This window comes from Heloderma suspectum, chromosome 2 (genome assembly GCF_057233095.1).
Source record: "Heloderma suspectum isolate Gila_16-S chromosome 2, 16-S_ref, whole genome shotgun sequence".
NCBI classification, from domain to species: domain Eukaryota; kingdom Metazoa; phylum Chordata; class Lepidosauria; order Squamata; family Helodermatidae; genus Heloderma; species Heloderma suspectum.
In genome coordinates this window covers 42,918,403-42,945,361 of record NC_139459.1, presented here as the reverse complement: position 1 = coordinate 42,945,361, position 26,959 = coordinate 42,918,403, and the positions used below count along the sequence as shown (strand labels likewise).

Here is a 26,959-nt window from a genome sequence, read left to right as displayed (position 1 = left end):
CCTCTCAGGTTTCAGAGGCGCAACTGGAGGGGGAGTCCCCCCCTGCTCACATTCCTGGGAGCGATACTGACCCTGGCATGGAAAGGGAAGGACAACTTGAGCTTTTAGATGCGAGGTGCAGGCACAAGCGAGAGGTTGTGGGAGCCAAGCTGAGGCACTCAGCCCGTTTGGCTCGACATCAGCAGCTGCGCCCCGAGGCCTCACGGGAAAGGGGGAGAATTTCCCCTCCTACTCCTCAAGTTCAGAGAGTTGCTGCGCTTTTCTCCAAATGGAGACCAACTAACGTCCTAACTCTTAGAATCCCCTGGTAGGCTGTTCCTTTGTATTTCCTCTGACTTTCAGGCAATTAACATCTGTAAGCCTCATTAGGCTGAATACTTCAACAGCAGCATGTCAATTTCACTTTGGAAAGCAGCTCTTTTGTCTGACGGTTGATTCTGGCTATTGGAGGGCTCAGAAGACTACAGGGGCATCCCTGACACAGTATAAGCCAGCTTCCTATGTTGGATTGACAGCTGTATAAAAGTGTTATGAGGCACCACTCTGATGCTACAGGTTCAAGCTGGAGTTTACAAGGACTCCCAAAACTTTATAGAACAAACTTCAACAGCTGACATCACCTAGCAATTCTCAGTGTCCTTTGAATGCATTTTACAAAAGAGAAAAAAGACCTCCCCCAATAATTATGGGGCATCAAGAACCGTTATGAAGAACCCCCAGATTCAGGAATTGTTCAAACCTCCCAGCCAAGCAAGTGTGGGACAACAAATGTAAATGGATCCCAGGCAAAGAATTATAATTATGTTAGGCTCTCCCCACTTCCCTGAGCGATGAGAATTCTGGGCCACATTGCTTTTCTGAGTTTGGTTTCCTTTGGACAGAGATCACTGGAGACTTCACTGAAGCGGCAGTATCCTATACTGCTGCTGCGCCTCTGCAATTCGTGTTTCCGCAGCGCAATGAACAACTAGTCCAACAGGATCTAGCGGTTCCTGAAACAACCCTGGAAATGAGCAGAAACGCTCATTTCTAGAATGGGGCAGGCCAGTGGAAGTCACAGAAGGGAGCTCTGCTAACCTGCTCTGTTCCAGAAATGAGTGTTTCCACTCATTTCCAGTTGTTTCAGGAACGGCTACTTCCTGGTGTGCTAACGGTCCATTCCACTAGCACGCAGGCAGTGTAGGATACTGCCCCAGACATTACACAATGTTGAGTTCATTTACAAATATACAGGATGAGCACAGGTTGAGGCCAAGGATGTATGAGAAATTCGTTTCAGTTCGTTTTTGATCAGGATTTACCCAGTTCACACCTTCCAGACTGAACATGGACATGGAATCTGTGGTTGAGGTCCATACATTTCTGAGCTTGCAATGCGATTTGCAGACTGAAAAAAATGCATTTGACAGCATGCGTACATTTGAAAAATGCACATGGAAAATGTGTATCTCTGAAAAATGCACACAAATATGCTTTAATCAATGGAAGAAGAATCTATACATTTCAAAGATGCGCACAACTGATGCGTACATTTGCAAAAATACGCACAAAAATATGCACAGATTTCCATGCAAAAGGGAAAAAAACAAAGTTCACTATCTGAAACAGACTCAAGTTGGAACAACCTTCGAGATGGAATTTGGAGAACTTAGGTGAGTTTGGGTTTTGCTGATTCACACATCCCTAGCGGAGGCACAGTTTAACTCCTACAAACAGCAAATCCCATTGCCCTGCATCAAATGTCCAGAGAGAGGCAGACCCGCACAGGCGTTTTTCCAGTGCTCAAAGCCAGCCCTCTGCCTCTTTTCCAGTCCTCCTTGAAAACTGCACTCTTTGTTTCTCTCACAGACACGGATCTTGCTTACATCATTCTTAGCTGGGGTGGGGAAGAGGGGGAGAAACAAATGCACTTTGCCAAAATGGCTGTTACCTTCCAGTGGTGACTCCAGCTATTTCCTAGTCACTGTGGACCATCTACCTGTAATTATCCTAGAAGAGAGGTGTGTCTGGCATCTTTGCCACTGACTATTAAGGAAATTTAAAGCAGTCTTTTTGGCTCTATTACCATTCTTCTATCCAAACCTCCAATCTTACAACAATAATAAAAAAAATTGAGTTTATTTACGGAAATCAGAATTTATATCACATTACAAAATACAAAAAGGAAGAAAAGATCAAATAGATAAACAAAGCACACCTAAACTATGTTGCTTCTCTGGGCCAGGCAGGTACACCGTTTCAGATAATAGTTCTAAGTTTAACCTTAGTCTAAGAATGTTTTTAATAGAAAAAGGAAGTTTGAAAATAGAGGCCACCAACTCATGTTGGCACAATCACACACCCCTCCATCTCAGCTCTCTGGGCCAAGGGTACAGCTCTCTAAGATACCTGAACTCTCTAGGCCACGCTATTACAAAGGAAAAGCTCCCCCATTTCAAGCTTTCCATGGGATGGAAAACCCTTTTAATCATTGACCGGGAAGAAAGGTTTCAACCAAGCAAGGTAATGATTGACAAATACATTCAGATTTATGTTTCAGCCGCCTCAAACAGACAGAAATATTTAAAGAAAATAATAATGTTAGTGCTTTGTCACATGCATCAAAATTAATTACATTGGCCTCACATCTATTTTTCATTAAAACATTCCCTGAAATAGTTCAGAATAATGGATTTCCTATGAAAAGAAAAACTGAAAAATCTTTATATCCATTTCTTTCCACTTCAGCGATCTACTAAAATTTGGTTCAAAATGAACGCAGAAGAAACAGGAAACAATCTTTAAAATCTAGGTGGCCACACCTGTTACTGCACATGCCACCACATGACATTAGTGCTTTGACAGCATGATATCATTGCTTAAATTAATGTTCCTTTTCCAGAAACATACTAACTTCTCTTCATAAAAACATAAAAATTCTGCCTTCAGGCAAGTAATACAATTCATTTGCTCAAAATACTTCAACAGCAGCATGTCAATTTCACATAAATCAAATGTGAAACAGATTTAGTATATATCTCTTTGCCCAATAAATGATTTTAATCAGAAGGAAGTGATGCCTAATAAGTCAGTGAAGCAAAACATTTGGTATTTTTTAAAATAATGCGACTGATTTCAGATAGAACTTTATATACAAAAGGTACCATGTTCTGCAAAAGGTGTTCCCCTAATGGAAAGAAAGGAACTGGGGAAAGAATTTGTGGAATTCCACAGTCCTTCTACCCACCAAGCATCTAGCCAAATCAGGGGGGAAGTGAGCACATTTGGACTGTTGAGAGAGTGCTGTGGGTGCTCTCACAAAATGTCTATCATTGGGGGACTTGCCCATTCATAAAACAGCTGCCAGGGAGGAACATGGTCAATCACAAAATACTGATTTTTCTAGAAGGCAAACTGATGAGACTAAAAAAAAAAGTAACTTGTCCAAGAGCCTAAGTACAAGACACAGGTGGGGTCTGAGCTCCAAAACACAAAACCACACCTTTGAAACCAAAATAAAGATGGCACCAGAGGACAGCCCTTCACTTTGTAGTATGCCAGCCTCCCAGTTAAAAAAATAATAATTAAACAAATTTTAAGAAATAAAATAAAAATCAAGAGGGGCAGGGAGCCTAGCAGGCACCAAGAGATGTGTCCACGGGCACCATGGTGCCTATGGGCACTATGTTGGAGAGCTCAGAGCCAAATCTTACAGAGCCACACATTCCCTGAACTCAAAGTTGCATGCTACTGCCCACATTACCACTTAAGACCACAAATCTGTTCTCTTCAGACAACGTCCCTCTGTCTGCAACCCCCTGCATCATATTTCACACCATTCCCAAAAGTTTCCCCAACCCACAGATGTTCAGTGGGTACATGTGGCTGCAGAGGGAAAGGGGAGGCAGCAAAGCCCTGCTTGGTGAACATGAACTCTGTTCCACTCATGGTAAGAAAGTTAAAATCCAAGCCAATGGCATGGAGAGCTATCTGCCATTCAAAGAAGTGCCCTCCCCCCGCATCCATCTTGCCTGGCCGCAGGAGGGAGTTTGCGGGTGGGGGGGAAGATGAGACGGGGCAAACACCATTGGCAGTTGGAGGTGGCATCACCAGGGAGGGGCTTACCGGCCATGTTAGGCTGTGGAGCCACTTCCTCCGTCCTCTCCGTTGCGTGGCTCCAGAGCAAGGAGCACGTGCTTCTGTAGCCGGGCGAGGTGACGACCACGTGGGCCGGAATCCTTGGCCTCAGCGTCAGGCGGATCCCTCCTCCTGGCCCCTGAGAGCCTCAGACAGCCTGCTCAGCAGGGCGCAGGACAGACCAGGCAATAGTGGCAGCTCTGGTTGCTGTCTCTCAGCGGTGGGGTTCCCACTCCCAGGGCCTCTTGGCCTGGGCATTCCTGCTGCATGCACAGCCTCTGCGGCAGGAAAGGCGGTCTTCTGGCCATGTCTGCTGGGGCCTGTAGGCCTGAGGTTTGTTGGTAGGAGCCAATAGGGCTGTACCCCCCGTTTTCCAGAAGTAGCAGGGCAGCTGCTTCCACAAGCCCTGTCCATTTGGACTCCATCCTGGCCTCAGGGTGTCCCCCGCCCCCGCCCAAATTCTCCTGTGATTTGCTCTTCTGCTGCCGGGTGGGCCTGGACTATCCAAGTCCCAATTTCTGTTGTTGCTGGGTGTGGGGAGAAGGAAGAGGGGAAAACCCCCAACAACAACAAATAAATTCCACGTTCTGAGGCATAACGTATGGTATGGAGTGGGGGGACTCTGCTACAGCCTTTCTGTCTTTGTTGCTGTTCTAGCAAATTTTCCAGGGAGTGGGGAACTCTGCCATAGTTGTTGTTGTTTCTCAATACAATTTTCCCTGGCTTAACAATGCCTCCTAAAAAGGGCCTTGGGGGAAAAAAAGAGTAAAAGGAAGGGCCCCTCTCCCCCAGCTAAGCGCCAGCTTCACAGTGCTGATTCATCAGCATCTGAGGAGGAGGACCCAGATATGGCCTTAATCCTATCCAGGCTGGAGGTAGTAGAGAAGGATAAAGGGATCCCTGCCCCAGCCATCCCACTGCAGCAAGGTGTTCGGAGCCTGGGGTCTCAGGTGACTAGAAGGCAGGCCCAGAAAAACCTATTGCTTTGTATTGCAGGGAGGCTTGATGCTATCAAGGCTACATCCAATCCCGCTCCAGTGCAAGCATCATTGCCAATAGATCCTTCTTTCAGGAATCCTACTCTGGAGCGGGCTTCCGTTCCCAATGCAGTTTCAGCCGCCTGCAAGCCTGCTTCCACATCTCCTGCCCCAGCAGACCCCAGCTCATGTCAGATTCTGGATGTGGTGACAGCTTCTTCATGCCTAGGTGAGGTAATGGGACCAGGGCCATTGGTCCACCCACAAGGCTGGAGCCCATTTGCACAATGGGGATGGCTTCCCTGGATGGTGGGAGTGGGTTGGCCCTTTTCCACACAGAGGGGGATATTCATCTTGCCTAGCCTGTGGGGGCAGCGTTTCCTCTGCTAGGTAGACTGGCAAGTGTGCCTGGCCTGGGGGTCACTTCTGTGGCTCCCAGCTTTGCCTTGACGAGTGGCACTGCCCATTCCGCGCTAGCACCCGTTTCGGTCTACCCCTGGCTCGATGCTGCATTGGTGGGTGGGACGGTTGAACCCTCTACACTTTTGGTAGCCACTTTACCTCCTGTGGCTAATACCGACCCTGCTTCTCAGCGGGCCTATGTGCTGCTACTTGACATGGCCCAGAGGGCAGTGCTCTTTCAGCTTTAGCTGAATCGGCCAGGCGGACAGTGATCCACATGCCAAAGTCAATACGGATGCAATTCCAACTGGAGCAATGTCTACCCCCTGGGTTACCACCTGTTACCAGAAACCAGTGAGATAATATTAAAAGTGGAATTTGTAGATGCCTTTTTTTTATTCCATGAGTCTGAAGCAAAGGATAAGGAAAAATCCAGCAGCTGGGGAATACAGGTTCATCCCTAACCTGTCTTTCCCTAAGAGTGGATCACATGCCATCCTGGAACACCCGTGCTCAATATATTACACATCTTTTGATTTGGCAGTGGCGATGGTGAGGGCCTTGGGTCACCGGGCCCTCATGGGAAAATCCAATATTAAATCTGCATTTTGCCTGTTGCCTATCTGTCCTGATGATTTCGACCTGTTAGGGTTCTGCTTTCAAGGCCAATTCTATGTGGACAGAGCTCTCCCTATGGGGTGCTATCTTTGAGAAGTTCAGTTCCTTTTTGGAGTGGGCCCTGAAAGACAGGACTGGGTTACAGAGTGCTGTGCCTTATCTTGATAATTTTTTTATTCTCGGGCCTTGGAGGTTCTATCCAGTGCACATATTTAATGTGGAAGTTTTTTGCCTTGTCTGAGGAACCGGGTGTTCCTTTGGCAACAGAGAAGACAGAGGGCCCTTCATCCGTCATCACGTTCCTGGGAATCGAGTTGGACTCGGTTAACCAATATTGTAGGCTCCGTACTGATAAGCTGTTGGCTTTAAAAGGCAGGATCTCTGGTGTGTTGAGATCTAAGAAAGTAGCACTACATACACTTCAGGAGGTGGTCGGGCATCTCAATTTTGCTTGTAGGGTGATAGCCCCTGGCAGGGCATTTCTTAGACACCTATGTGGTGCAATGCAGGGCTTACATCTCCCACACCACCACATCAGAGTGTCTTCCGCCATGAAAGAGGGCTTGATAGTTTGGCTGTGTTTTCTCGACGAGTTCAACAGCATTTCGTTTTGGAGGTGTGAGTCACTATTGGAAGCTCTTGGCTTTGGGGTTATCTTCAGGAATCGTTGGTGCTCTGAGCAGTGGCCTGAGGATTGGCTAGCCACGGGTAAGGATCTTACCTTTTTGGATTTTTTCCCAATATATATGGCAGCACATCTGTGGGCCAAACAACTGTCCAATTCTGTGGTGCACTTTTGGTGCAACAACCAGGCCACCGTCCAGGTCATCAATTCCTTGTCATCCTGCAATCATAGAGTTATGGTTTTGGTCCGGGCGTTCACTTTGCACTGCCTACGGTTTAATATTTTGTTCCATGCACGGCATATCCTCAGCCTTGACAACGTCATCACTGTCGCATAACCAGGTCCAGCAGTTCCCCCCTTGGTGCAGGAATTGCCGGATATCATGTCAGCCATGCTTTGGGAGATTGGTGGGAGGAGGCAGAGCAGGCCATGTTGCAGTCCATAGCCCCTAGTACAAGAGCTTCTTACACCAAGGCAGGTAGGGAGTTCTTTGTCTTCAGGGCTATCTTTCAGCTGCAGCAGTTGTGGCCCATTCCGGTGGATCACTTGCTGCAGTTTTTTGTACATGCTCGAAGGGGAGGCCTTTTGGCATGGACCATCAAAGGCAGGCTATCAGCACTTGCCTTCTGGTCTAAAACGAAGAGTGTGGACGACAACACACTGACTTCAGGGTCAGGCAAGTCCTCCAGGGCTGGTCCAGGGTGTCTCCAGCAACTCCCGACTCGAAGTGTCCTTTGACACCTGATATACTACTGGGACTGAGGGGTCAGTGGCCTTCCGTTTGTAACTCACAGTATGAGGCCACCTTGTTCCATGCTGCTGCTTTGACAGCATTTTTTGGAGCGTTTAGGATTTCTGAACTGGTTGTGGCAGCCAAGGGCGATGGGTCCAGGCGAGCTTAACAACTCAGTGATATTCAATTCTCTCAGCAGGTTATCCACATTCGGCTAAGGAAATCTAAGACCAATAAAACAGGGAGATGGGTGGGGGTGTCACTGTTCCCTGCGCCATTGCAGGAGTTGTGCCCGGTCATGGCTTTGGGGGCATTTCTCAATATGTGTGGGAATTTGCCCAGCCCTTTGTTTTGTCATAATGACTCTTCCCCCTTGAACAAATATCAATTCTGGACAGTCACAAGGCTGGCCTTGAGGACTTTGGGACTGGGAATGTTCCATTCCTGTACACATTCATTCCGCATTGGGGCTGCTTCTACGACAGCCTCAATAGGTTTCACAATGGACAAAGCTCAGATGGTGGGTAGGTGGCGCTCCAAGGCTTATCAGGCCTATGTGAGGCCTCTACCAGGGCACTAATTTTTTCTCTATGTTGTTGTTCACATGTTGGTTTATTGTTCTCCTAGATCGCTGGAGTGTGCAGGAGCCAGTGTGTGTGCTCACTTGTGGGCGCAGCATGGTCTTCTGGGCTGGATGGAGGGCCTCCAGGTCAAGCTGTGGATCTCAGCTCGGTCTCAGCCGGTATGCCAACATTCAATGGTTGGGAAGACGCGGCATGTGTTGGAGCTCCTCCTACCCATATTATTGCAGCAGGGTCTGGTTAGGGCCCCCCGCAGGTTTTGGTCTTGCACTGGGGAGGGGGGATGATTTGGGCTTGTTAAAGGGCAAGGCCCTGATTTTACAGGCTTTAGACGATTTATGGCACTGCTGGCCAGGGATATCCCTTATATGGTCGTGCTTATTGCCAAGGTTGGCCTGGAGGGATGGTCTTGATGCCCGAGCCCTGGATAGGGCCCATAAGAAAGTGAACAGGGAAACAGGGAACTCTTTATCCAGGCAGAGCGATGGGATTATAGTACATCCAGATATTTCCCATGTGCGGAGCAAGCTATATAGGCAGGATGAGGTCCACCTATCTGACTTGGGCAATTATTGTTTTTGGCTGATCTGCGAAGAGGCATTCTGGAATTAATCCAGTACTGGGGGGGGGGGGGAGAACGATTGAGCAGAGGTTTGTTGTCCTCCTGTGGCGGTTATGTGCGGGCACTTCTGGTGGGGTATAGGGCTGCTGAGCATTTGGAGGGACTGTTTCAGGTGACTGGTAAGGCCAGAGGCTTCCAGCTCAGGATTATGCAGCCCAAGTTGGGAGATACAGATTACCTTTGAGGCCAACTCTCCTCACCCACTTGGAGTTTCATGGCCTGAGGGAGGGGTGACAGGGGAAGGCCTCCCATCCCAAAATTGGGCAGTTCTGAGGGGTGGTGATCAAGGACACCACTCCATAGGCATCGAATGTCTCGCCCGATACAAGGCCAGAATAGTCTGGCATAGAGAAGTGCCCGCCTTTGTTTCCCTTTGCAGATTGTTCCATTTTCAATAAATGTGGCCCAGGTTTTACACCAAATACTTGTGTTTCGTCTTGTTATTTGCCTGCCCCACTTTCACTCGCAATATCAGAAGCCCTACTTAGCACATAGAACCTGAAGTACCACTCTGAATTGTAACCAAGGATTTCAAGATCTTTCCCCATAACATTCGGCAAGGAGGCACTTGGTTCCTTTCTTGCTCACTTACTGGCAAACCCAGAAAAAGTAAGCCCAGCCTTAAATACAGACACCTGGATGGCACAGGGTTGGGGAACAGACCATTGCCTACAAGCAATATCTCATGGCCCCAGCTTCCTGAAGTAAGGGGTTTAAACTAAACAAAGGGCCTTCTTTAAATGCTCGCACTTTGCTTTTTATGTGTATGGGGCATAACTAGGTTTTGTCAGAGCAGGAAGACTCAAAACAATCCAACTCTCTTTTAAGGGAGATACATCAAACATCTGAGAATTACTGAAGTACTCTACAGTTATGTAAGAAGAAGAGAAACAATGTATATAATGAATATATATTACTTATAACTAATGTAACGATTCCTTTCCCATTCTTATAATTGGAGGGAGCAATCCTATGGCCACTAGACAGCAGCTAGATGGCCATAGGATATCTGGTTTTCCGGGAACCGACCTCGGAGCCCGCACTCTGAGGTCAGTTCCTGGAGAACCAACCTCCCCCCACTTCCGCACTGCCTAGGAGGCAGTGCGGAACAGCCCTGTGCTCTGCACTCGCAGGAGGAGTGCGGAGAGGCTGAAAAAGGGCATTCTGGGGCGGGGAGGGCAGAAATGCCTGTACGACACATCCAATATGTTGTACAGCAGCCTCCTTCCCCGCTCAGCCCTCCCGCAGCTAGACAGCTCCAATTGGCTGTCTAGCCAAAAATGCAGGGCAAGAGAAGCATGGAGGGAATGATCCCGTCCGTGTTTCTCCTGCCCTGCATTGGATAGGCAGTCGCCTCTGAGTTCGGAGGCTGCCACCTATCTGAATAGGATTGTGCCCTAAGTATACTTAATTATTTACACACACTACACATATAGATATACACACAAACAAGACTAACACTCAAATAACCAGGAGATCTCCATGTTCAGTTGTTCATTCCTTCCACAGTTAGAAGAGAAGAGGATGGACTGGGGATAGAAAGCAGATCAGCTCTAGGTGGCCCATTCCCAGTCTCTCCCTAGGAAGAATGGGGGTTTTATCCTTTCAAAACTGGCCCAGGAGAGTCTTTTAAAATATTCCTTCCCAACAAGACCAAATCACTATTATCTCTACCATGGATTTTTTTGTAGCTGATGTAAAGACTGGTTCACACATGAATGCTCCTCACTTGCTATCAAGTGATAACCTGCAATGGCGAACCTACATACGCAAATCAAACGCTGCAGACAATGCTTCTGTTTTACCTGACCATCAACTCAGACACAATGCTTTTCAGTGGAGCCAGTTCATGCATTCAGCTGCAACTCATCAACTGAGTAATCAAGTGATATGCTCATGCGGGTGTATACCATTACAAAGTGTTCCAATATTCCTTATGTAATTAAAAGCCACACAGACCATAGTTGTGAAAGAAGCCAGGACTTGAGGACATTGACTTCTAACCACTGCATCCTATCTCAGTATGTTCAGCTAGAATAATTTTAAGGGTTTCAGGTCAGCTTAAATGTATCAGAAAATACTGTACTTGCACTTTCCTTCAAGTCCGTCAGCTACTGTACGGTAAGCAAAGTTCCTCTTTATAAGTTAACGGTGACTGTTTGACCAATTCCATAGCAAAAGTTATGCATAGCTGTCCTAAAAAGTACTGTATCTTTCTTGTTCTGTGTCTATGCTCTATAACAGGATTGGAGCACTGATTGATCTTGTTATTACTTGGATCCTGACTGAGCCCCAAACTAATCCTGCCACATCCTTATATAGCTTTAGGGTGCAATCCTATTGAGATAGATGGTTTCCTCCAACTTCCTCTGAAGTCGGAGGCAGCCACCTATCCAATGCAGGGTGGCTGTAGGACAGAGGAGAGGATTCCTTCCATGCTCTGGCTGCCCTGCAGTTTGCCTTTTGGGCATCTAAGCACAACTTTGGGGAGGGGGTGGGAACGGGACTGGAGACTGCATAGGAAGTTGTCTAAAACAGCTTCTGCAGTCTCCTCCCCTCCCCACCCCTGAGAATGCTCCCTTTTCACCCTGTCCGTGCTCCATGTTATGAGCACGGATGGGCATGGAGGGGCAGCTGTTGTGGTTCTCTCCACCCCGGCTATGAGGAGGAGGGGGCAGGGAGCATGGTTTCCTAGCTACAAGCTCATAATGCTGCCTATGAGCTCGGAGCAGGCAAACCGAAAAATCCTATCTCCCCCAGACACTGTCTAGGGGACATAGGATTGCTCTCTTTGGCAGCTGTCTTTCTGGCTCCCTTGAAAAATACAAAGCCCACCAACCAAGTTTTATATGCTGAGAATTCTATTTATGTATTTGACATGAAAAATAAGGGAATGCATTTTGCTGATCATACACTGATTAGAATGAATTAGTTGCCATAAAGATATTCATGAACTATACACTCCATCTCTTAAATTTTGCAAGAAGGAAAAACATTAATTATTCCCTAAAGAAATAAAAGTACTTAGTGAGATCAGAAAACCTGGTCCTGATTTTCAACACAGTATTTGCTGAACCCATGTAGCTCATGTCATGATAGCTAAGAAATTTCTCAGAAACTGTTTCAACTGTTGGTATCATACCTACCATTCAAGATACACTGAAATGCCACAATAGTTTTTTGTTTGTTTAAGCAATATAATTCCTTTGATGGTCAATGCACATGGATGAGTGAATGAATAAAAATGCCACTGTAGGTATGAATTACTAAACCTTAGGTAGTGAATTAAAGGATGTAACATTTCCTCTCATCCTATAAACTAAGGGAGTTTCAAAAGTATTTTGTGATATGAGATGTGTGTGTGGCGTATTAATTAAAAAAAAAAAATCAAAACTCACAATTAGTACACTCAAAACTTGCCTGTACAACGCTACATTTCTGGATCACGGCAATAGTTAAGACGCTATTGGCATAGTCATTCTCTAATGGAACATCTGACACTGAATTACCCTGCATCATGTGTACATCAGGAACACCACTATCATGGCTATCCACAGAAAAAGCATGGATGCTGTTAACTTGTCCGAAAGACCACACATTACCTAGATACAGATTGATAGCAAAGAATCCTAAACTGGCCTGGAAAAAAATGACATCACACTCATTTCAAGCTACATATACAGGAACTATGTTGTGGTCACTACTATAAAGAAAAACAGCTTCAATAGTCAGGCAGGAGTTCTATCCAGTCCTTCTAAGTGCAACCTTGCAGTGAAGTCTACAAAACCTTTTTGTCTGCCCATTCAGACCTGTGCTGTATCCTTTGTGGCATATTGATTGCATTTACAAGTGCCACTGAGAGCTTGGTTTCTTTATGAATCAAAGCAAAGTTCAGTGATTGCAACCTTGGGTCAATCCTTGCAGTGCTTCAGGTGAGGCTCCAACAGGGTACAGCCCACATATGATAGAAGAACGGGATTATGGCTGCCCACGCTGCCTTCTGAACATGCTAGTCCTGCCTCTGGGACCACTAGAGCAATGTTTGCATTGGCCCTATGCATGTGGAATCCAGTGGGCATACATGTAAACTGCACAAAGTTTAACTCTTGAAAAAGACGTGGGGAACAATTGAGTGGATCAGGCCTAGGCACAGTAGACTCCCAAGCAAATGTTGCAACTGCTGTGTGTATGTCCAACAGATCTAGAGGTGGAACATGCATGCCTGATGTATGGGTGCAATCCTACAACTCTGTCCCATGTAGCTCTATGCAGCTGGAGCTTTGCCTGAACTGCCCTGTAGCATGGACAGGATTTTTCATATATGGGGCAACTTGCTCCATCAACATGACAAACAGAACAAGCAGCAGCTAGGAGCATGGTTCTGCTTTTAATTTTAATTCTCTTTGCAAAACTGGAAAAATGTTGGAGAGCTGAATAGGAATTTCCCCCCAAATAAGTTGCCTGAAGAAGTGAGAAGAGCACTTTCTTTACAGTGGCATAGGAAGACAATCAAGTAGGGTAGATCACTGTTTCTGATCACACAGCCAAGATACACACTTCCAAAATTGTGGCTAGCCCACTCACTGCGCCCGTTATGTAGAGATGTGAATTCTAACCAAAATATGAAAAAGAGAGGGGTGACCCAAAATGTCTTCACACTATAGAATGGTTGGGAACTAGAAAGTGTATCTGTGACTCATTCACACACAAAAATAAAAAATAAAATGTTTCAGAAACCAAGGGGACTTGCACCTGCAAATCTGTATCAACTGGAAGTTTTAGATACCCTTTTCTCCTGCTATTGGATCTGACATCAATATCCCAAGGGCGGTTTATATTCCTTCTTTTTAGAGTAAAATACATTATCTTTATCTGATTAAAAAGATAGCAATCACACACTAGACCCTTTAAAAACAGACATATAGACAATTTAGAGGTCTATTTACAAATTTACTTAAGTGAAGTTTCAGAAATAAATATAGTTGATGCCAGAACTTCGATACATAACTTTTGCTTTTAACTAAGTAACGCAAAAATATATAGGTTATAGTTTGCCCTTCCAACACAGGAGAGATTTCCTCTATCACACTTTTTTTCTCCCCCATCTTTTTAGTCATGATGATCTGTGTTCATGACTGCAGAAGGACAATTTTAGGGCAAAGACGTGCTTGGTCTTGCCTGTATGGCTGGAAACCAACACTGTTTGCTTTGGGACAATTTGAAGAAGTAACACAACAGAAGAACAAGGGGAACTTTGTTCTGCCTTCTGAGTGTCATAGGAGGTAGTTCATAAAGGTAAAGGTAAAGGTGTCCCCAACCAGTTGTGTCCGACTCTAGGGTGCGGTGCTCATCCCCGTTTCTAAGCCGAAGAGCCAGCGCTGTCCGAAGACGCTTCCGTGGTCATGTGGCCGGCATGACTGAACACTGAGGTGCAGGGAATGCTGTTACCTTTCCTGCCGAAGCGGTACCTATTTATCTACTTGCAATTTCTTGCTTTCGAACTGCTAGGTTGGCAGAAGCTGGGACTGAAGACGGGAGCTCACTCCGTCACGCGGCACTCGGGTCTCGAACTGCTGTCCTGCCGACCTTCCGGTCTGCAGTTCAGCGTCTTAACCTGTGTATAAAACAATGGTAGCATCCTATCATGCCCATGCACTCGCAGGGGCACCCACTTGTGCAATAGGGCTTTTGTGCTTCTAAAATAACCTGAAATGAGCAGAAGCGCTCATTTCTGTTAAGGGGCAGGTCAGTGGAGCTTGCAGAATAGAGATCCTCTGACTTGTTTCCAGGGTTATTTTTTAAAGTGTGAAAGCCCCACTGCGTGGGCGGTTGATCCCAAGAGTGCAACGGAACCAGCGGAGGCGGCACATCCCCAGTGGATACTGTCCCATGGATCCAGAAAATACATTACAACTTCTTACTATATAGAGAGCAAGTACTAGGCTCTGGGAGTATGCTTTACTTGACAGAACATTTAGCATAGGCATTAAGCTCCTTTTAAAGAGGCAGGACCACAAAACCAAGTTCCAAATGTGTTTATTTTGAGTGTTCCTGAACTCAGCAGTGAGTAACCATAACAATAAGCAAAACAAAGAATGCCAACAGTGGATTATACTGTGATTTAGGGCGGTACGCCATGTGTCTTAATAGCCTGGCTATGCTGGAGGGCAGGAGAGCATGATTTCCTGTGGAGAAGCAACAGCAGACACTTAATCCTTTTGCCTTGTGTCTTCCCCATGTGGGAGAGTCCCAAAGCCCTGAGGATGTGGGATGCCAGAACTCACCAGTGCTGGAAGGTGCAAGTCCCACCTCCTACCACCCCACATGCCCACTGCTATCTCCAGTCTTAGCACGGGTGTGGGGCAGCCTGGGTTTTCTCTGTACTGGAAGGAGGCACAGTTCCACGCCTCCTTTCAGAATGAAGAAAAAAGAGAAAAAAAAGAGGGGTGACTTCAGGGCCAGGGCCAGACAGCCTCCGGCTTATGGGGAGGGGGGGAATCTGGCACTCCACCCCAAAACAGTTCTGTACTCCTGATATAAACATTTTGCAGACCAGAAGGCACAAAGTTTAACTGTCCTGGTTCATTCCACATTTGGATTTCTCCATCTATCTCCACCACCACCCCTCAAAATTTTTAGGTGTCTCTTGCACATAAGGGCCATTTTGCACATTACACAACAGACTAAAAAAACAAAACAAACAAACCCAGGAGCCACAAATGTTTACTATATCCTGTCCTTCTTCTAAGGATTTCCAGCAGTATCTGTGTTAGGTCTATTGCAGCAAAAACAACAAACAATGTTGTGGCACCTTGAAGACTATCAAATGTATTCTGGCATAAGCTTGCCAGAATAAATTTGCTAGCCTTTAAGGTGCCACAAGATTCTTTTTTTCCTCTAAGGAGTTCAGGCTAGTGTACATGGTTCTCCTACTCCCATTTTATCCTCAAAACAACCCTGTAAGGTTGTGCTGAGACAGAGTGACTAGCACAAAGAAACCCAGGTTCAGATCCTCACTCAGCCAGTGAGCTTCATGGCTGAGTGGGGATTTGAACCTGGGTTCCCAATCCTAATTTTGACATTCTAACCACTGTACCACACTGACTTTCCCCAGCAATTAGCCAAGGCTCCTGAATACACGGTTACCCAGTGGTTATTATTATTATTATTATTATTATTATTATTAATTTATTACATTCATATCCCGCCTTTTTTCCTCCTTAAGGAATCCAAGGTGACGTACATAGTCCTCCTCCATTTTCTCCTCACAACAACCACCCTGTGAGGTGGTTTGGGCTGAGAGTCTGTGATTGGCCCAAAGTCACCCAGTGAGCTTACATGGCCGAGTGGGGACTAGAACCCGGATCTCCCAACTCCCAGTCCAACACTCTAGCCACTATACCACACTGGCTCTCTTTTTAGGCATACGTCTCCCTTCTATACGGCGAGACACACAGCGTACAAACAGTAAGTAGTCTTTCCTGTAAAGCAAGGGTGGGCTTACAACTCCCATCATCCTTTACCATTGGCTATGCTTGCTAGGGTTGTTGCAAATTGTAGGCCAAAACATCTGGAGGGCCACAAGTTGCCCACCTGTATTGCAAAGTGGTTGCTACCTACTGCACTTCTCCGTGAGTCACTTTGAGGCTACTCAAAGTTTTAAAAGGGCCATGGTTGTTCACTTATGCCTCATAGATGTCCTCTAGTTCAGCTTGTTTGTTAGCTTACTTTACTGGTTCAAGCAACAGTTTTCCTATCTGTCACCTAAGTAAGAAATGCAATCTGTTCAACTTTATTAGGGCATATTTCATGGTTCTTGGCTGTTCCATCAGGACTTTTTCCATGTCACTGTTATGCTAGGGCTTTAAGAGACTTCTAGAAATAAAAAGAGTTTCCCCCTGGATTCTTTTGTTGACTTATGGTGATTCTCAGGTCAGCAGCAGAATGTCCTAGGAGAATGAATTCTAGAATTCTCTTCTTTTAGGCTAATGCAAAGTCTTTACTCTTTTGTTACAAATACTGCCCATGATGTTTTACAAAGTGCAATGAAAACAATGCATATTTAGAATCTGTCTTATGTCCTAGAAGCTATTAGGAAGGGTGAAGCAACTTCATGCCTTACAATGAAGAATAATGGATAATATCTCCCCATGTCCTGTTCCCACCCCCCCACCCCAGCTTTCTTACAGCCATAACTTAGCAGCTGGCTATTCCCATGATCAGGAGACAACATCGACACTTTGTCTTAGCAGGCATTCTTGCTGATTCTGTAGCTAGAGGGGTCCAACAATGAGAGAACAATAGCCACCATTCAAAATTGTTATTTTCTGCCAACAGACAGGAACTATCATTTCAGCAATCCTTGAAGAAAAAACAATGCAATCTATAAATAAATGCTCTGAATGAACACAGTGACACTGAGAAACAAATGTTTGCCAATATACTTAATCATTACAGTCGCATCAAATCAGCTACGTAACCTTACTGTCCAGAAAGAAACAGTAGTTACAAGTAAAAAATGTCCCTTAGGCCATCCTTGCTGTCACAGGCTGCAATACTCTTGAGTATCAGAGCCTTTTGTTTTATTTTAAAGCTAAAGAATCTCCATTTATTTAAAGCTTATATATCATTTTTCTTCCCCAAATAATGCTCAGGGATTCACAATGAATAACATACAAAGTAAAATCAAAATTATCATATGTAATAAGAATAAAAATAATAATGCACCACATAAAAAGATAAAATAAAACCAGGATGAAAACCTTGAGACTAGGGCTATAATGTTAATGGATTAATTGATACGATTCAAGTTCTGTGGCTTGATTAAAAATAAGACTACTGATAAACCAGGAAGTGCTCCAAATCCACGTTCTGCTGTTTTGGAAGTTTTTGTTTGAACCTAGAATATATTCATGTTTCTTAAAAAATTATCAACAGATCAAATTTACTAACATTTGACAAATGATTAAAATGTATTTAATTGCTTGAGAAATAAAAGTCTCAACAGCCTCCCTGAAACCAAAGGGCCTCAACAAACCCTGATGGGCCTCAACAATGAGCAAATCCCATAACCGTGATGCCACCACCGTGTCCTGCTCTGGATAGCTATCAACCTCACTTCAACAGTGGAGGCATGCTAGCTTTAATAAGCAGATGTGGTTCATTTAGGAGCAGGTACATGAGATATGAAACATGCAGACTAGCCTTAAGCTAGGCCAGGCCCAGATCATTCCTGGCTTTAATCATCACAACCATCACCTTGAATAATTACTAGAACTTAATTACCAACCTCATCAGTGCTCAACCCGCTAGGGAAGCAGAATGTGGGTCTGTTGTGTGGAACAATCTGCCTGATCAGCCTCATAAGCAAGCCAAGCAGGGGAGTAGTAAAACATGAAGACTGGGAAGCAGCTGGGATCAGCAAACCAGTGCTGACACCATCATGTTGTGTCCAAGCCGTGGGCAACTTAGCTTTATAAAAGGTCCTTACCTACACCGCCTGTGGTCACACCCTAGGGACAGCAGAGAGGGAAGCAAGGCATGAGCAGCAGCTCTCTGAGAACCTAATTTCACCCACTCACAGCTGGCTTCAACCTCACCAGAACCATCCTTGGATCTCATAGGAGATCTAGGGTGTCATGAGTAAGGGTGCGGAGTATAGGGGACAGGGAGCTTGTTACGAAGACATATCTGGCGGTAGCCCAAGACACATCTGGCATACCACCAAGACTGGGATAAAGCCAGTTGAGAAAAACCAGGTACAGTAACACCCCAAAGCTTCAAGAACCTGTCTAGAACACAGACTTCTTTCTCCAATGTGACACAGATGCTTTACCATCAGCACCTCTCCAAAATATATTCAGTCACTATTTTCTTGATGTAGGACTTCACTGACTACTAGCAAGTTTAGACTTCATGAAATACAGGTAATGAAATTTGACCAACTGGAAGGGTCTTATGCTGGCTAGGTGACTGTGTGCATCAAAAATTCAATCAACAGAAAAGTGCATGCAGATATAAGTTTTTCTTCTTCTTTGAGTCAGACATGTTAACATTTTTCAAGATAACATTAGCATAAGTTCCACTACAGCACCCAAAGCCAGACGAAGTGGCCCCAATATGTATTCTTAGAGCCTCTCTAAAATGTAATCAGTGCTGATTACTCGTTGGACTGGTGGAATATGGGAGATGGCATTTCGACCAAGTCCAGTTCTTGCTGCTGTCTTTCCTACATAGGCCTAACAAGCAGGGCTGCGACTCAATTAAACACATTTTTAAAATAGATCACATGCATTTTTGTAATTAATCAATTAAAATTTGCATATGGGTAAAATCAGTATTTCTGAAGCAAGAAGCACTCCTTCTTTGTTTTTAGATCACACACAAATGTGCGGCAGCAGGGATCACCTTAGAAGAGGCATTCCCTCCTATGTGAGAGAAAAGGAGGAATGCCTCTTTCAAGTTGCTGTTTGCATCTGCAGTTTTTATAAGTACTTGCATTAAGAATCTTGTACCAAAAAAGTTATGATAAATAATGCAAGATGTTGCCTTGTACTAGCTCAGACTGTGACTGCGTTCGCACTTAACAACAATGTGAATGAACCGTGTGTTGGTACATGAAGCCTGACACTTGTCCCTTCCTGCGAGCGGGTAAACAAACCAGGAAGGGGAGAACTTCGTGCAATATTCAAACCCGGGATTATGGCTTAACTGTTAACCATAAACTGAGGGAATATCAGGAGCACATTTATACCAACAAAATACCTTAAAAACTATTAATCCAACTGATCAATTAAATATTGCAGACCTACGAACAAGTGATGGATGACATCTGAATCTATCAGGGAAATATCACATGCAACACCAGGATGGCGGATCCTCTTTCCCCAAGAAGCATTTCTGGTACAGCTGATCTGTCTGCAGAACAGGAATTCCTCAGATCAGAGCTGCAGAAAAGCTGCAGAAAATAAGATTGCTTCTCACATCAAACATATTCTTCAGCTTGAAGCAAAGGAAGAGCAGGACACTCGTTAAGCATTAGTATGTCAGCAGCAAACAAAAAGAAATTCTAAAGAAACCAATAACATGAGAACAGTGGCTTCATATGTCCTAAGAATACCTAATACATGGAAATAAAAAGGTCACACTTTAACCAAAAGGAGTTATGATAAATAACGTAAGACATTGTCTTGTTACTAGGTCAGACTTGGGTCGTGTTCACACATAATGACAAGGTGGATGAGCTGTTGTGCTGGTATATGAAGCCTGTTTGCTCCTCCCTTCCTGCAAACAGGTAAACAGAACAGGAAGGGGAGAGCTTCATGTGATATCCAAACCTGGGATTAGGGTTTAACTGTTAACCATAAACTGAGGGAAAAACAATACTAACTTACTTAACCTTTATTATTTGCAATGCTTTTGTACGGGAAGCACAATTATGATTTAAGAGTGACAATTTGAACCCAGCAAGCATAACAGGCTGCCAGCTAGAACATCTAATAATTTTCCCTGAGTAAACCGAGCTCTTTCCTGATCCTTCTGACCTTTCAACAAGTGGTTTAGAGACTATTGGATTATGGCAGTTAACAAATGACAGGTGCAGCCAATTAATGAAGCCATGACGTAACTGTGACTTCCAGTCTTTAACAAGAGTTTTCTTCAGAAAATGATGCTTTTCCATCAATGAGCTCAGTATGGCTGCTTATCAGTCAATCTTAAGAAGAACTTCAAAAGCTCTGTACTGCTGATATACTTCTCATTAAAAAGTGATTCTGCTGTAAAATTATCCAACTGTGACCGTGGAATGCTTTGCTATTCTTTAACTTGGAAAGCTGTCAAAACAGTGTGATTTAACTCATTCAGTACCAGGACATCTGAATCAAAAGCAGCAAGGGGTTGTAAACTTGCTGAACAAAGCAAGCCTGCGGCATACAGTTGTGAAGAGGCTAGGGCAACCCTCAAAACACAGCACTCAGATTAACATGCTGTGAAAGAAAATATCAGACATTCTCGAAAATTTGCTGTTCTACTTGGAGGTTCTTCACATCAACCAAATCTAGTCCCTCCCAACCTGTCATACTGACATCCTGTGCACTGTAGAATGGGGTGGCGTTTGAAGACTTTTAAAGACCACGTTATCAGGAGGGCCATTTCAGCCCATATGAAACTACCCAAGCCCTAAGGCTGGCATTAGAGGTCTTGCTCTCTGGCCTGTCATTAATTAAGCAGATTGGTGGGTACCAGGGACAGGGCCTTCTCTGTGCTGGTGCCTTGATTGTAAAACTCTGATGGGTGAAATCTGCCAGGCCCTCTCTCTTCTGTTTTTACATAGGCTTTGAGAATGCTTTCATTCTGTCCGGCTTTTTATGACAGATGTAGAGTTCCAACAATTGCTCATTGTACTCTCTTTGCCTCTCCTCCTCTGGTACAGGAGACTGGAGCAGGAAATCAGAAGCTTCTACTTCAATTTTAGATTAACCCCAGCTTGTTGTGACATCCCAGTCTGACAAACTGTGGTTAGTCTTAAGTAGGTTTCATTGAATCAAAGAACCCAATACAAGGCCCTTGTTTTTTGCACGTTGGAAACATTTTATTCTAAAAGGCAGGTATAGGTATTGGGCCCAGCACCTCTGCAGAGACACCCTCAACAGACATGGCTGCCTTGGTTTGCTGCCAAGGTTGTGGGAGACTGGCAGTCCCAGAGTGGAGGTTGTCCAGGTGCAAACTAATCAGTTGGAAAGTAGCCAGCCAGGGCCCTCTTCACCCATGGGAATGCCAGAGGAGGAGGTGGAGGAGGAATTAGAAATACGAGATCCCAGGGTGGGACGTTGGGCTAGGCAAGAGGAGCAATGTCAACTTGTAAGGCGTTCCAAAATGCTGGCTGCACAGGAAAGGTTCCTCTGGAAAGACCCACTTTAAGAGAGGGGCTTAACTAGCCACTCAGGTTGTTGAAGAGATGGCTGGCATCAGTTTTCGTTGCAACTATCTAACACAGTGCATTAACCAAGGGGAGATGCTTATAGCCTAAGTGGTCCTGTATTATGCAAAGCTGTCCAGAGACTCAGTACTTCTGGGCTGTTTGTGGATTCTGATTGTAACTTGAGGCACTGCTGATGTAACTGTAGCTTGCATAATAAAAGCAATTGTTTAGCACTTCAGATCACAAAAGAGATCTGAAGCTGAGCACTTGACAGCAGAATAAAAATTCTAAAAATAAAGTCAAATAATTGTTTTGCATGGCACCACCCACTTTACAACATGCCAAAGCTTGCCGCAAAATTGGGCACAACTACAAGCACAATGGCATTGCCCTCCCCTCAGATTCTCTGGGTCCACATGTCCCTTTCAATTTACCATTGGTCACAGCTGGATTTAGCTATAGGACTATATAGCTATATAATTTCATATTTGTATCAGACTAATTCCTCTTCTCAGGCCTTGTATTTGTCTAAGGCTGCATAATCCTACATACACTTACCTGGGAGTAAGCACCACTGAACTCAGTGGGGTTTACTTCTGTGTACACATGCATAGAATTGCACTGTAAATCTTGTTTTTGGTTCCATACACATTCCACTTTGTAACGTTGTCAATGTGAATGCTAAATCATGACAAATTACCATAGCTCAGTAGCAGAGCACATGCTTTGTATACAGAAGACCCAAATTCAATCCCTGGTATATCAAATTAAAAGGAACAGGTAGCAGGTGATGGAAAAGACTGCTTCTGAAGACCCTGAAGACTTGCTGGCAGTCAAGAGTACACAACAGGGGGCTAGAAGAACAAATAGTCTTACCTGGTATATGAAGCAGCTACCTATGCTATTGGTTTATGTCAGTTTTACTAAGCGTTTATCTCTGTCACTTACCTGAAAGCTGGCTTAACCAGAAGTTGGTCTTTGTACAATGTTTTGCTACAGTAAGTTTTCAAGTGCCAAGTCTAACTTGCATTCTTTGGAGCTCTTGCACCTAATGGTTATTTTCTGTTCCCAAAATAATATCTGAAGTAAAGTTTCCCTGTTACATGTGTTTCCTTTGGGCTATTTGGCTGAGCAATACCCATTCAAAGCCATTTCAGCCTGGCAGGAAAACAGTGAACCAAGTCTGAGAGCAGCTAGAAACACTTGGTCACCTTCAGGCTTCCCAGTTACCCAATCACTGTGCAAGAATGGTTTGGGGGCTCCGTACAGAAAAAATACCAGACAAAAAAGAGAGGAAAAGTCATACGCCTGCTCAGCTCTACAGGGTCACTTGAACCTATTTATTAATTAAAAGAGGACAGGTTTCTCCACTGAGTGGCTTATAGTCTATGATTTGAAACAGGGGAGAGAGTGGTAGGGATGTTCAAGAATTTCGTTTACCTTCGCAAATCACCCGGAATTTTCACGTTTGCAATCCTGAATGTGAATGCACAATTTTTTGGGGAGAAATATTTGCAAATGTATTAAAATTGTGATTACAGTAAAAAAAAGAAAAAGAAAAAAAAGTGCATTTTTACAAAATCACATTTTTATGCTTTAGTCAATGGGGGGGGGAAGTGTGTACTTCTGAAAAATATGCACAGAATACACATTTTCCCCATTCGAAATGTGCACTTTTCCCATTTGAACAGGCCAAAAAATAGATAAAAAATGAAAACGGGAGTGAGGTGAGCTTGAGACTCCATTTCTGATACTTTTTGTGAGATCGAAAATCGCTGGTTCTTCCATCCCTAGAAAGAGGAAGGCAAATGGAAGCAGGGATACACTGGGAAAGAATATGCATTTCATTCAGTTACACTTAAGAAGAGCCATGCCGGATCAGACCAAGGGTCCATCTAGTCCAGCATTCTGTTCACACAGTGGCCAACCAGCTGTCAACTGGGAACCCACAAGCAGGGCATGAGAGAAACAGCACCCTCCCTCCCATGTTCCCTGCAACTGGTGTACATAGGCATACTGCCTCTAGTACTGGAGATAGCACATAGCCATCAAGACTAGTAGCCATAGATAGCCTTTTCCTCCAAAAATTTGTCTAATCCCCTTTTACATCCTGTGGTAGCAAATTCCATAGTGTGCATAAGAACATAAGCCACTTCTGTAGGCTTAATTACAGTAGGGCCTGGAGACCAGGGGGTTGCACCTTCTCAGAAAATCATGAAACAAATGGGATTTGAGGAAAACAAAAGAGGTGGATCTAGGGATGTTGGGAGCATCTGAGCAGAGACGTTCACATAAGTGAAAGACCTGTTTTGATACTAGTAAGTAGGACTGAGGCAACCACAACTCCTGCTTGCAGCCTGTTATTCTGAAATATAGGGCAGGGACTTTGATAGTACACTATAATGAAGTTTTATGAGGTATATCAGCTTGGTGACCAGCTCATCTCTGTCTCCTTTAAGCAGCCAGGGTCCAACCAGATTTCCGCTTCCGGATGAAATTCTCAAGGCAGAAGCAGCAATTTGTACAGCCACAATTTTCTCCCTTTCATTAAAAATATTTGAGTCTATTGCTCCATTGCCTTGGTGTACTAGTGATATCTAGCTATTGGCCCCTGCTTTGACCTTGAGCCTGAGCCCATTATATTACTCCTAATAATGGATAGCAACCCCACCTCCGCTACCTCCAACAATTGTGCTGATAACTGGAACAAAAGTATATTTACTTATTCTTCTATAGTCATAATAAATCTGCAGTGCAGAAAACATAACAACAAAACTAAGGGCTGAGACAACTAATTAAAACAGACAGTTTAATGTATGGTCCAGGTGGTCCTGGTGGTCAATATAACGCTTTTCATCTTGGGATTGATACCGAGACTAAATCAAAAAGCACTGCCCACATGAACAAAAACTGTGCCCCTAGTTAGAGCTACAGAAACCCAAACATGCATACTTCCCACATTATTCCACTGAAACAAGAGGAAGAAAAAGGATAAAAGTCTGGCAATTAAGAAGTGTACTGCAATACCTCTGGCTAAATCCTTCCAGCTATACTACAAAAACCAAATATACAGCTAAACAATCAAGAGCATTGTAGTGCTTTGAAATGATATCTTTCCCCTCCATATGGCGTTAACAATCTACTGTATAATAAGGATTACACATTCTCACCTTCCACCACACTAACTGCATTTTCACGGGTCAGCTAAGTATCCTTTTTTCCAGGTGACTAGACAAGTGCACACACAAATTTCACTTAAAAGTACACTGGCTTTTGCCAAGTAGCAGCAGGATGAAATATACCACTGTAACAATCGAGCCTTTGTCTCGGGCCAAGACTATACCTATTAACATGCTTTGAAGCCAAGCCAATAAAAATCTCAGTGCTGGGATATAGTTTTTGCGCCTAAACAATCTGTGCTTGTGTTTAATATACTATAGTCTATTTTCAAGGCCCTGCCAATCATGCACTCTGCATGAAGAGTTTGGCTGAGGTCCCCCCCCCCCTCGCCCCAAGGATGATAGAAAAAGATATAGAAAATGTGTAGCACAGTGAAAGAAGAAATCATGCAATTAAGTGCATATTCATATTCAAAGTATATTCATGAAGTTTAGCTGGCAGCTAAACTGAAACAAACCTTTCTTTCAAACATATTGACAATATGTTTTTGAAAACATAATTCCTGGAACAGTGTGATATTTTAAAGGGAACTGACTCAGCAACTAAAAAGGTATAACATGTCTAAAGAGCAACTTTGACCATCAGAAGCCAATTTTCCCCCCTCAGGCCATACTCCTACTCCCTCAGATATTCAGGAACAAAGGCCAGTCAAGTTAATGTGTAGCAGACCCTAGAGCCTTAACGAGGGAATGGGGATGAGCTTTGGTGGGTAAAGCAAACATCACAACGGTTTCATTTTCTTAGCGAAGCATGCTTCACTACATAGTAAAACACAGGTGTTCCTTCTGTACACTATCATCAAACCAAAACTACTAACAAAAATGTGTGCTTAATGGCAACTTCATCAGGACATACTAGAAAGAACCTAGAGGAAGTAAAATGGGGGAAAATAAGCTTGTGGGAAAGCTTGTTTGGATGCCTAAATATTTGTGATGCAGTACAGTTATTTCACTTATTAATTCCACTTGTACCCTGCCCTTTTCCCAAAGAACTCAGAGTAGATTACATGAGGTTCCCATATTGCCTCCCATCCAGGAAATGCTCAGGGCCAGACCCACCTAACCTCAGTAACCATGTGTCTTTATGTCATCAGCACTGGAAACCTCAATGAAGCCTTCACCTATTTCTGCTAATGAGACAAACACAGACATTCTGAGCTACTTCCAGTTTTGCAGAATACTGATGTCAGTTTCTCCAGTGAACAGATAAAAATCTTTCCAACATCATGATCGAGAGAGTGCTGTGAGCAAATAAATCTGGTCTTGGAAGCAGTCCGCATTGAATGTTTTTTTAATCCATTTTTATCCAACCTCTTCACAGGCTTGAGCTGGCTGATATACTTAAAAACATCACAGGGCAGTATTCAGTTTGACACTGCCACTAATGTAAATTACATTGTACTGGTGTAAATGACCTCTAGTGCAACACCAATTGGATTTGCTGGAGCAACGGCTTTTCCAGGAAAACCCGCCATGCCAGCAAACGCTACTGGTGTTGCACTAGAGGTCACTTACACCAGCACAATGTACTTTATTTTAGTGGTGGTGTCAAATTGGATACTGCCCACTGTCCAAAGCCATCATATCCATCAATCAACAATAAACAGATTGCCAAGGAATCAGAACACTGAACAGAGCCATTGAAAACCTAGTAGTGCCACCTCAGCTAGCCCCAAAAGTTGTGCAGTCCTTTTTAAAAACCAGGTCATTCTACAGTCTTGAGATAATGACTAAAAAGTTACTCATCTTCGGTTCTATCCAAACATTGGAGGATGCTTAAAAGAACTGCCTTGGGCACATCTATGGGCTTGGGTATATCCAGTAAGGATTTATTTACCTTTTCTAAGGAATAATTAGGAAAGGGATCAAAACAAAACTGACAGCATTGTACTGCCCTTATACAAATCTACAGTACAGCCCTATTTGGAATACTGCGTACAGTTCTGGTCATCCTACCTCTACACAGGATATGATAGAGCTGGAAAATGTGCAGAAAAGGGCAGCCAAAATGATTAAAGGGGATTAGACAACCTCATAGATGATAGAACTATCCATCAATGGTTAATAGTCATGATGGCTAAATTTGCTGGGCAGCAGTAGCGGGGAACGGCTACTACCTTTAAACTCTGCTTGTGGGCTTCCTGGAGGCATCTGGTTTGCTTCTGTAAGGAATAAGATGCCAGAATA

General features: G+C 44.2%; 1 protein-coding gene and 1 pseudogene across 2 annotated transcripts in view; one reads left to right on the top strand and one right to left on the bottom strand.

The window, feature by feature from the left end:
• The window catches only part of CWC27 (CWC27 spliceosome associated cyclophilin), a 162,329-nt gene that overhangs the window by 102,028 nt on the left and 33,342 nt on the right, over nucleotides 1–26,959 (bottom strand). The window lies entirely within an intron of this gene.
• LOC146352135 (uncharacterized) lies at nucleotides 4,965–8,051 on the top strand (annotated as a pseudogene).